General features: G+C 39.8%; 1 pseudogene across 1 annotated transcript in view; it reads left to right on the top strand.

The window, feature by feature from the left end:
- The window catches only part of LOC149187645 (dynamin-related protein 3A-like), a 115,365-nt pseudogene extending 103,831 nt beyond the window's left edge, over nt 1-11,534 (top strand). The window contains exons 18-20 of the transcript XR_016255781.1: nt 10,455-10,507; nt 10,602-10,701; nt 10,903-11,534. The product of XR_016255781.1 is annotated as a dynamin-related protein 3A-like (transcript). The remainder of the gene's footprint in view (nt 1-10,454; nt 10,508-10,601; nt 10,702-10,902) is intronic.
- The last annotated feature ends 798 nt before the right edge of the window (nt 11,535-12,332 follow it).

The following is a 12,332-nucleotide window of genomic DNA, read 5'->3' as shown; positions in this document are numbered from 1 at the left end:
CTTTACTGGCTCAAGCTCCAGTAAATCATGATCCTGACACTTTTGCAGAAGCTTCAGGCCGTCCACATTGGGAAGCAGCTATGAATGAAGAATATCATTCATTGATGACAAATGATACATGGGATCTTGTTCCTCTACCAAAGGGACGCAAACTTGTTAGATGTAAATGGGTTTACAGAACCAAGTATGGACCAGATGGGAAAGTTGATAAACATAAAGCTCGTCTTGTTGCTAAGGGTTTTTCACAGGTTGAAGGAATTGACTACACTGAAACCTTCTCCCCTGTTGCCAAAATGAACTCTATCCGCCTTGTTCTTTCCCTTGCTGCCTCTTTAAAATGGGAAGTCCATCAGATGGATGTTAAATCTGCCTTCTTGCATGGGGACTTGCAGGAAGAAATCTATATGGAACAACCCATTGGCTTCATACAAATAGACTCCAGCCTTGTCTGTCGACTTAAGAAATCCCTTTATGGTCTCAAGCAAGCTCCTCGGGCTTGGTATGCCAAAATGGATAGCTTTCTTTTAGAATCTGGCTTTTCTAGGTGTCATTCTGACAATACTGTCTACACCAAGAAAGTGGGCAACTCTCTTATCATCCTTGTTCTTTATGTTGATGATCTTATCCTTACTGGTAGTGATCCCAACCTTATAAACCATGTGAAGTCTAGCCTCAAAAGAAATTTGAAATGACAGACTTAGGACACTTACACTATTTCTCGGTCTTCAAGTCTTGCAATCCAAGGAGGGTATTTCCCTTTCCCAGTCCAAGTATGCTTGTGATATTCTTCGTCATTTTCACATGGAAGACTGTAAGCCAGCGCCTTCTCCCTTTCAGTCTGGAGTCAAACTTTCAGTCTCTTGTACTTCTCCTGAAGTTGATGCTACCTTATACCGTCAACTTGTAGGAAAACTCTTGTATTTAACCCACTCGTCCTGATCTTTCCTTTGCTGTTGGCCTTGTTGCTCGTTTTATGCAAAACCCCCGTGAAAGTCATTGGAAAGCAGCCAAAAGAATACTTCGTTATGTTCGAGGTACAGTACAATTTGGGATTCATTACAGTGCCAAAGCAGCTCCTCTATTAGTTGGTTTCACTGATTCCGATTGGGCTGGTGACCCTAATGATCGGAAGTCTACTGCCGGTTATGTCTTCACTCTTGGTTCAGGACCTATTACATGGGCTTGTAAGAAACAGGCTGCCATTTCTCTTTCGTCAGCAGAAGCAGAGTATCGTGGTGCCGTGGAAGCTAGTAAGGAAGCCTTGTGGCTTCGTCAGATCCTATCAGAGTTTGGCTTTGAGCAGCAACATCCAACCACACTTTGGTGTGATAATCAAAGTGCCATTCAGCTATGCAAAGATCCAGTCCAGCATCAGCGCAACAAACACATTGAACTACACATGCACTTCATCAGAAAGCTCATTCATGACCATGTTCTTGAAGTGCAATATTGTTCAACAGATGATCAGGTTGCAGACATCTTCACAAAGGCTCTCACAGAGGCGAAGTTCACTAAACTTCGATATATGCTTGGAGTTCAGGAAGTTGTCACTAAGGGGGGATAGGCTCTAGTGCCTCCTTCCTTCTCCTATTGTGTCATATTTGTAAATCCTTCAATCCTATCCCAAGTTGTTCTTAAGGGGGGATGTTAGGATATTCCGACACATAGGATATAGTTAAGTTCAACTTGGTCTAGTATAGAGTTAGGTAAAGTGTGTTTCTTTACCGTTGTACATTTTGTAACTTACAATCCGACGGTCACGATATGTAGTGATCCGACGGTTCACTCTCACCTCGGTATTACCGACACTTGATCCGTGGCTTGACACCCGATTGGTCCATGAGTTCTATTTAAAGCGCATGGAGGGTCATTGTTCGGGTAATCCGTGCATGAGAGAAGCTTATGTAAATTTTCATTCTTTGATTAATAAATTGCCTGTAGTACCCACGTTGGGACAGGCCGTGGACTGTTTCCCTCTTTGAGGGTTTTAACCACGTCAAAAATACTGGTGTATTGATCTGTGATCTGGTTGTGAGCGGTGTCCTTTTGGTATTCTTTCTGAGGAACTTACCCTGTAAATTCCTACAGCTTTGACTTTGAAACTTTGGTTATTGGGCCGAATCTTTGGGCATCTTTGATTGGAATGTTGATTGAATCTCTGGGTAGAATTCTAGATGTTGACCCAACCTATTTGACCAATGTTCACCACAGGTCAACTGACGTAGTTTGACTGAATTTTTTTGAGGGAGTTGCAGGACTGAAATTCAACCTGTTTGACCACAACTGACCAAGAGTTGCAGGACTGAAATTCAACCTGTTTGACCACAACTGACCAGATTGGAGTGGCTGAACAAAAGTCTCTTTTTTTCTCTTCTTTGACCAGGTTTGACTTGGAAACTGGTGTGGTCAATTTGACTATATTTTGACTGGAAAATTCAGATGTACATTTGATTGAATTGGACAATTTCTCCTAAGAAAAGATTGTTGGGTTTTGCACTAGGTTGAGTTTTCCCAGGATAATTTTTTGAATTTCTTGTGCATCTTTATTTTTACTGTAATCACTACTGCACTATTTTATTTATGGTTGAAATTTTTTAATGCGTAATTGTTTAATGATCTACTGCACTATTTTATTTATGGTTGAAATTTTTTAATGCGTAATTGTTTAATGATCTAGAATTGTGCTAAAGAGATAAATTGTATCATTGGACGTAATTATTTGGTAGAAAATTGTGCTTGGCTTAACTGCACCTTAAAATTTAACACTCCAGCTCCAAGAGATACTGCAAGGCAACAAACTCCACCTTATTGTTTGATCTGTAGCCAAGTGCATATCTATGACACAATATCGGATTGGCTGAAATAAAGGACTACACCTACTCCACAATGTGGATGATGTCCCTGACTGACTGCATTAAGAAAACCCCAGGGAAGCCATAATTGATCTATGACAATCAGATTCCTTTGTTTGGGAGGATTTCGGTCCGATTTGAATTCACCTTTGTTGTGCACACATCTTGGGGCATAGGCTTGTCTTGAAGTACACAAAGGTTCCTTTCCCTCCATATACTAGTGCATAGTAGAGAGGGGAAGCCAATGAAGCCACGAATTGATTTACCAGTCCACCAGGCGTGGAAGGCATCGCATAGGGAGGAACCAAGCCAACGAGCTTTAGGCTTGTATGAATTCCACAATATATCGCGAAACTTAATAAAGTAATTGCATTTCATAAAAAGATGAGCATGAGTTTCTTCCTGCTCTTTACACAGTGGGCAGTGGTCGGGACTAATCCAACCTTGCTTCACAAGAATGCCCAAATTTAGAAGCTTGCTGCTAAGTGCCAGCCAAGCCGTGACTTTAGCTTTCATGGGAGCGCTCACTCGCCATATATACTTCCGCCACCACCTGTATTGTTCACTGAATGACTCTTTGAACTAGATTGTGGATTTTTAGATTAGCATAGACTGTTAGGGGAGTTTTCAAATACACATGGTTCTCAACCATGAACTTTACAAATTCTTCCCATTCATCGCCCATCAAACCCATAAATGTGGTAGACAACCACCCATCCCTGCCATGGATTTGTGGATCCTGGACCTTAACGTTGGCTAAGTATGTAATGTTTTTGTCAGCCAAGGGCTTCCACTAGAGGGGCGAACGATGCATAGTTGTTGCTCCAAATCAATGTTGCATGAAGCAGGGACATTTTTTGGGAAGCGGAGTGTCAGAAGCGCCATGTTCCAAAAATCAAGGAAGTGAAGCATCTCGAAAGTGTCTATTATATATATTTTATATTTTTGCATTTATAATAAAAAAAACATCCAAAATACCAAATTAGTTGTAGAAGATATGAAAACATGCATATTTGTACATAAATCGAGATATATATGGCATCCATATTCCACTGAACATCAATGATTAATTATTCGAGCATCAACCATCTAAACTCTAGCAATTACAAACATACATCAGATTTTTAAGCATATCATAGATAATAGACGATAGAAAGTACCAAAATTTTAAGCATATAATAGAAGGTAGACATTTAGAAGATAAAATCATAAAACATTCAAATAACTTATCTAGCAAGTGACCAACTGTCAACATGAGTCATGTCCAAAATTCAAATAATGTTAACAAAATAGGCCACCTGGCCACCACCAAGTACACACTGAACTAGGAAGAGTAAGACAGAAAAGTTCAGATTCACAACAAGTTTAACACTCTAGAATCTAATCTATGTCAAAAGTAGTAAATTGTGAATATATTTACTAATCTCTCCTCCTTCCACCACAACCACTACGTGAGCCTCCACACAGTCGCAATGAAGGAGATGGTGGTTGTGGAAGTTGTGGAACTGATGAAGATGGAGCCCCTGCTGTTGGTGTTGTAGAATGGAACTTGAGAACCATGGGACCGAATGGGGGTGGCATCTCAACTTGATCATCATCGTCTTGGATAAGAGCATCCTCTAATTCTCATTCACAACACTCCATCCTCCAAGTTGACCTCCTTTGGATTTTTGTCCCAAAGCTTAAGGTCTTTATTATTCTTTGCATCCTCATAGTAATTGGACAACAATTGCAAGTTGTAGTGAACATAAACCAAGCTCTTCGCCTGGTGTAGTCTTTGGAACATTCCTTTTAACACTCTGGATGAAAGAATAAGAGATCCATTGTCTCTCTATAGTAATTAACTTTCAGATCCCATGACGAATGTATTTATCACGTGTCCATTACATTACACAGCCACATCTTGGATTTAACTTTAGTATCAAAATGTAGCATTGCAAGACATATTACGACACCGAATCAAAGAATTAACTGAAATACTTGTCGTCATTGCTACATTGCCTCAGTTTTTGTCGATGTATTTCAGGCATAAGAACACCATCTGTTAAGAAAATGGCAGGATCATAGCCTGATCAATATAATACATGGACATTCTGAAAACCAATAGAGATTGGCATGAAACTAACAAAGGTCTTGAAACACCAGAAAAATCTGAGGCAGCAGGCTTGCTACCCATGATTTATGAGGCAGAGCAACAGACATGTTATGCAAGGGCTGGCTTGTACCAAGGCAGACTGAATTGCACCAAGTAAAGTCTGTCCACACTAAAATGATATAGTTATAGAGCACTAAGCAGGTCATTTCTTTGCCCTACTCTGCCTTTAGGGTAATTAAATTAACTGTTAAATTTAGGATAGCATGTTCTTGCTTAAGATAGATACTTCAAATTCAATATTAGCCCATTTGTTAGTCCATTTCACTTTCATTAGCACTGAATCATTATCACATTGATAGCAACTTAAGAAAGAACATATGATCGAATCAGAAGACAAGCCAAGACAAGAGAACGCAATAATTGGCACAAGCCAGGGAGAAACCGCATGATGGGGAAAACCCTTGATCAAATCTTCTTATTATCAATATCAAATGTTCAGCAGAGAAAGAGAGTACAATCAATGTCAATGTTGACTTGCCAATATGATGACTAGAATCACTGACCATATGCCAAATGTGCAGCCCAGATAAGTTTGCAATTCTGTCTTCAAATGATAGCAGACAAGTTCTGCCCTAACCAGAGGACAATAGAATTCAAAGCTGCAACTCAATAGGTTCCAAAATGAGCTTGGTCCTGGTTCACTTTAAGCGGTTTCCTTTGCTGATTATGAAGAGGCCAAGACAGTCCCAAATTGAGCAGTGAAGCCTGGTCAAAGGGTTGACGAGTTCTGTGGTCGAATATCTGCAGTTAGGGCTTGAGATTAGCCCAGATCTTGAGAAACTTGCTGCATTCCTTCCTTCAGGCAAACCTGATCTAAGGTTCTGTGCTACAAACAACCTCCATCAAGATTTCATGTCTACTTGTACTTGGGGTTTGAATCTGCGGCCTGTTCTGCTCCTTAGAACAGCCTTTTGGCTCCTCTGTCCAAGGCACACAAATTCTGTGGCCCTCCTGAAATGATTACAGGAAGATGCATCCTTCAACAGAGGAGAAAGCTCACTGAAATTCCCTACCCTGACCTGCGGCTGCCATACTGCTTCAAGATCGAACCTATGGGAGGAAGAACACACCAAAAATGAACCCAATACTAGTCCTCCTACCTCCTTCAAGCTGCGGCTACCTCAGAGATATGTTAGAGCCCTTGAGTTGTGACAAATGAGGTTGAAAGGCACCTCTTTATATACAATTCGGAGGAGATGAAGAGATGTGTCTTTTGAGCTGATTGAGCCGACATATGGAGGAGGCCGACCTTGATAAATTATATGAGAGACGTAAATTCAAAAATTCATTTTTCCTTATCCAAATTTGACGATCTTTAGATCGATTTTGGTCCTCTCGAAAAGAGGAATCCAATGCTGTAATAATATATCCCATAAGCTAAGTAACCAGATTCGTTATATAGGGTCCACGAATCCGAATCCGTCGTGTCGGACACGATTCGCCCGAAAATCGTGTCCAAAAAACATGACACGTCGAATCCGATTATGACACGTCAAATCCCCAAGCGTGTCACGAAATTCACCAGCGTGTCACGATTTTTGACATTGTGTCTTGTTTTCCAGGACTCGTTTGGCGGAAAAGTAACCTGTGCGGGTTAGAAAAGGCCGCATTTGTTCATTATAGCTATGGTGTTTATCATTTGGCAAGCATTGTTTGAGCTGTTGGCAAGTGGAGAAGGGTTTGGAGCAAGGAGTTAAGGGAGTAGAGCGTTCGGCAAGGAGATTCAAGCACCAGGTAAGTGCATTTCAGCGCCATTTTTTTGCATTTCTTATTCTATTACAGCAGTTTGTATATGATTTTTTGTTTACAAATTTGTGCATGTTTTGTTCATTTCTTTTACAGTATTCGTGGCTCAATCAAAGGCAGCAGTTAGGGGGCAAAGGAAGGGCAAGAATGTCATGGGTGGAGATGCCCCTTCTCCCCCAATATCGTCAGAGTCTGCTGCAAGTAATGTTGAGGGAAGAAGAGGACCTAAAGACAATGATAAATATCCATTGTGGAAATATGTCACAAGAGAGGATGGGACAAACACCAAGGGAAAGGGAGGAGGCAATGTGCAATGGAAATGCAACTTTTGTCACATTTCTTTCAAAAGCACATATTACCGTGTGAAAGCACATTTGTTGGCTTTACCGGGTTGTGGGATTGGAGCTTGTAAAGCTGTTTCTTTACAAAAGAGAAAAGAATTGGAAAAGGAGTCCACTGTTGGTATGGAACATGTGGCTTCAAAATCAAGAAAACCCAAGAATGAAGACCCCCTTCCATTTTTGAGGAAAGCCACCACCAAATTTCCATTTGAGAGTTCTACTTCTACTGGGGGACAAGCAGCGAAAAGAAGAGCACTTGGTCCAATGGACAAGATTTTCCAAAAAGAGAGACGGGAAGAGCTTGATCTCACCATTGCCTTCTTCTTCTATCAAAACTTCATATCATTTAATGTTGCACGCTCACCTCTATTTATTGAGATGTGTCGAGCTCTAACTCAAGGGGCTCCAGCAGGGTATGTGCCTCCTGGGTCAGAGAAGCTGAGAACCACATTGTTGACGAAGGCAAAAAAAGGGGTGCAAAAGATGCTTGAGCCTATTGTAGCATCATGGCCAACATCTGGGGTTAGCATTGTTTCTGATGGATGGACAAATCCAGCACGACACCCAATCATCAACTTCATGGTGTCTTCCTTGAGTGGTCCAGTTTTCATGAAAGCAGTGGATACACTTGGCGAATACAAGGATGCACAATTTATTGGTGAGTTATTTATTAAAGTTATTGAAGATGTAGGTGTTGATTCTTGTGTGCAAATCATTACAGATAATGCACCTGTTTGCAAGGCTGCTGGCATGATTGTGGAAGCTAAATATCCACAAGTGTTTTGGACACCTTGCATTGTCCATTCATTGAACTTAGCACTGAAATCCATTGCTTCTGATGTGCTTTGGATTGGAAGCATTATTGAGGATGCAAGACATATCTGTAACTTTGTGCAAAATCATACAAATGCCCTCACTATCTACAAGGAGTACACCAATCTATCATTGTTGAATATTGCTGATACACGGTTTGCCTCTTCATTCATGATGTTGAAGAGGTTGAGGGAGGTCAAGACCGCTCTTGGGGCCATGGTTATTTCTGAGGTTTGGTCTTTTTGGAGAAAGTAAGATCAAGTAGCCTCTAAAAGAGTGAAGGACACAGCGCTAGATGATGCTTGGTGGGAGAGGGTAGATCTAATTATTTGGATCATGGACCTTATCATTTCTTTGCTTCGATTTGCAGATACAGACAAACCCATCCTAGGAGAGGTTTATGAGGGATGGGATTCCATGATTGAGTCTGTGAGGAGCATTATTTTACAGAGTGAGTGCCCTGAGTATGAGACATCACCAGAGGCCTTCTGTGATACTATACATAATATTCTTGTCAGCATATGGGACAAGAATTGTACACCTTTACATTGTTTGGCTCACTCATTGAACCCCAAATATTACAGCCATGAGTGGTTGAATGGTGGACCTTCCCACAGATTCCCTCCTCACATGGATGGTGAAATCTCACAGGGGAGGAAAGAGGCATTCAGGTGGAATTTTCAGGATAGTGCATTGCTTGTTGAGGTGGAGGATGCCTTTGCAGAGTTTTCCACTGGCAATGGTCGATTTAGAGGTTATGATGTGATTAGAGACAGGGGGGCTAAGAAGCCCTATTCTTGTTGGGCAAATCATGGGGCAACAAGCCCTCCTCTTCAGCAGTTAGCCATGAGGCTCCTCTCTCAGGTGACTTCATCCTCTTGTTGCGAGAGGAATTTGAGCACATATGGGAATTTGTATAGTGTGAAGAAGAGCAGGCTTGAGCAATCCAGGGCAGAGACAATGGTGTATGTGCACACCAACCTTCGTCTTATTTACAAGCAGAGGGAAGAGTGGTTGAGGGGAAAGACAAAGATGTGGGATGTCTTTCTTGATGATATGGGTCTGGACACCAGTGTTGAGTTGGCATTGGCCAACATGGATCTCAATGATCCAGTGCTAGAGCCTGTTAGATTTGATGACTTAGAGGGGTCATCCTCCACACCAGCAGATGCAGAGGAGGAGGATGCAGAGGAGAGCAGTGGGGACCATGATGATGAGGACATTGATGCTGATTCTGTTGCTGATGATGAGGATTGATGCTTTGAGGCTTGTATACCTGTAGTTGTTTTATATTTTCTATTTGTATTTGCCATTGGCATTGCACCAACACTACCTATGTGACACATTTTGATTTGATGACTTAATGAGAAAACTACAGTTGTTAGTGTGTTTATCTTACTATTTTGTAGTTGTAAGTTGTCTTTCAGTTATGAATTATGAATCATGATTTATGTGACCAGTACCACTGACATGTATTTGAATTTTGTATGTACTATGCATGCTATAGATGAAGATCTATGTTTGAAATCAATAAATTTGTATCATTAATTAAAATTTGTGTAAGAAATATCTAATTTTTAATATATATATATTTTTTAATAAAATAATATATAACGAATCCTATGTGTCCTGTTCCGGGGGGTCAACGTGTCCGAATCCGCCACCAGGAATCCCGAATCCCCGTGTCAAGTGACTTAGCCCATAAGAGATGACCAAAGTGGAATTTGGCCCTAGTTGCCAATTTTAACATTAACACAATTCAAATAGTAACATGTACCGAAGCAACATTTCCTCCATTGATTGCAACGATGCAAATAGATGGGCTTACATTGGTGGCGAGTCTCATCCTAATGAATAGATTCAATCTGCTTTGCACTGGCAAATGGGTGGGTTGTTGGTGATGACTCCTATCCCTAACTTCTAATTGCATGGTTTATTTCACTGAAGTCACAAGGCACAACTTGAAAGCCTCGAGGTCTTTGGATTTTAGCTGTCATCCATGCATATGGGATTGAAGTGTGACACTTAAGAATCTTTGCAGTTTTATGTATTTCCAACATATTTAGATTTAAAAGTAGGTATCTATTGTTGTCACTATTCCTGCACTTTTTAGTGTGACAAAAAGTATTCATAGGTCTAATACAAGATGTGAATGTTTCCTAAAGTTACCTCTGTGTGTATTAAAATCTGGGTGTAAACTATGTCTGACGTTTTGTCTATTTCTCTTTGGTCTGGGTTTTTTTATGTTTTTTTCTGTTGAGATGGATGCTTTTCGTGATTTATTTTGAAAATAGTAAGGTTTTTTCCATTGTGATTTGCATAAAATTATTGATCTGGAGTCTGCAACCTTCACCCTTTCTAGTCACGGGGCTATGTGCAACTGTCTTGTAAGGGTAGTTCAGCCAGAGACCAAAAGAAGCTTCAAACAAAACCTTGAATAAAGAGTATATAATCTATTTATGACCTTTTTGTTTCTCATAACGAGTGGTGATACCTCTGGCTGAAAATCATAGGAAATATTCTCATTGTTTCATGTCATATTGTCAGGTGAATCGTGCGAAGCGTGAATTGTACAATGTTTTCATCAAAAATCTGTACAGGTAATTATTAATCCAGTTTTTGGTAGACATACATGCCATTTTGGTAATCATTGGTGATAGCATATTTTATCGGTTGCAATATCCCTTTCTGTAGGGAGGACTTATTTGCCGAGATGCTAGAGGAACGAGAGGATATAGCATCAAGAAGGAAACAGTGCAATGAACTCCTTCTAGCTCTGCAGCAAGCTGTCAGAGTAAGTTTTTTACTTTCTGGAGTCTCTAGTCTGTTTGGAATTTTTCTAAACATGTAAATTCCTAGTACATTTAAATGCTTTATATGAATGACTTTCTTGGCATTACATTGCTATAAAAGACTGTTTCAAGGTTGTATTAATAACTGTAAATGACTGAATATTTGAAGTTGGAAATTAGTCTCATGTCGTTTGTTTGTTCAGACACTCGAGGAGTTACCCCTAGACCTTGACTCACTATCAAAATAATCAAAACCGCGCAGAGTTACCTGATCAGTGATATCCATGGTTTTCTTCCATCGATTTATTCGACTGATGGCAATTATAACTGACTTGGGTTGTGGTTGCATATTGCTTCACATTTGGGTTTTGCCAAGAAATACGTTATGCTGTGAATTACCCTCTAGAAGATGAATCTTCCCCATTGAGTTCTGCAGTATGGCACAATGAAGCAGGGAAGATTCCAAATGGAACAGGATACCTTGCTGCCATTAAATGAATAATGTGAAGCACAGTCGTGATCCCTTTTCCTTCACAGCATAGTGAGCTGCTCCGGCATTCAGTTTGAGTTGCGTGTAACCCTATAAGTGTCATTGTGAGCTGCTTTGGCATTCATTTCGAGATGCGTGAAACCCCATAATTCTCAAAGGTTGACTGGAGGTTGAGCTCTGTATCTTTATAATGTTTCACCAGATACATGGTTTCTAGATCCAAGGAATTATTTTAAATGCGTATCGAAATTGTAATTTAAATGATATGAAGTTGCAAGTGTAGTTGTTCATATTCATTATTTTTTTGGGAACATCCCAGCAGTATAAAATTCTGTATTCACTAAATATATGAGACTACATTGTAACCACACATTGAAAGAGAATCCAGAATCTTCAATAGGTTAAATTTCTGATTATGCCAGATCCTTCCACTGCAGAGGGGTACTAACTTCAAATTGCTTTGTTCTTTGGAGTTTATTTTGAATTTGAGATGATTGGTTTTTCAAATATACGTTTGTCTTGTTGCATTATGAAAGAAAAATTATTCATTTTGCTAGCTGTTGTGATTTAACGTGGTATCTTGGGGTGAAAAATGTCGTGAATTGTCACGTCCTTTAAGAGATAATGGGGAGTAATAAATGTTTGGTGTTAATTGGTCACAATTAAATGCTGGCTGCCACACGTAAGACCTAATAAATGTTTGTTATTAAAGGTGACAATTAAATGTCGGTGACCATAGATAAGATTAACCTGCAATGCTATTATATGCTGGTTATTGGGAGTCTGGTAGTCTTACACCAAGCACATGTATAAAAGATGCAGTAAGGTCTTCATATTGATAAAAGGATATATTTTTTTTTAATTTCCTAATAAATGTTTGTTATTAAAGGTGACAATTAAATGTCGGTGACCATAGATAAGATTAACCTGCAATGCTATTATATGTTGGTTATTGGGAGTCTGGTAGTCTTACACCAAGCACATGTATAAAAAATGCAGTAAGGTCTCCATATATATATATATATATCTATATATATATATATTTTAATTTTTTGGTGTTTATTGCCGTGCCCTCTCAAAAACATATAATATAATTGTTTTCCCATGTGTATTGGGAGTCTGGTAGTCTTACACCAAGCGCAT

The sequence above is a fragment of the Pinus tabuliformis genome, chromosome 3_1, assembly GCF_031772625.1.
Source record: "Pinus tabuliformis cultivar Carrire ecotype Pingquan chromosome 3_1, CPIR1, whole genome shotgun sequence".
Taxonomy (NCBI): domain Eukaryota; kingdom Viridiplantae; phylum Streptophyta; class Pinopsida; order Pinales; family Pinaceae; genus Pinus; species Pinus tabuliformis.
The sequence above is the reverse complement of the archived record's forward strand: the minus strand, read 5'-3'. Positions and strand labels throughout refer to the sequence as shown.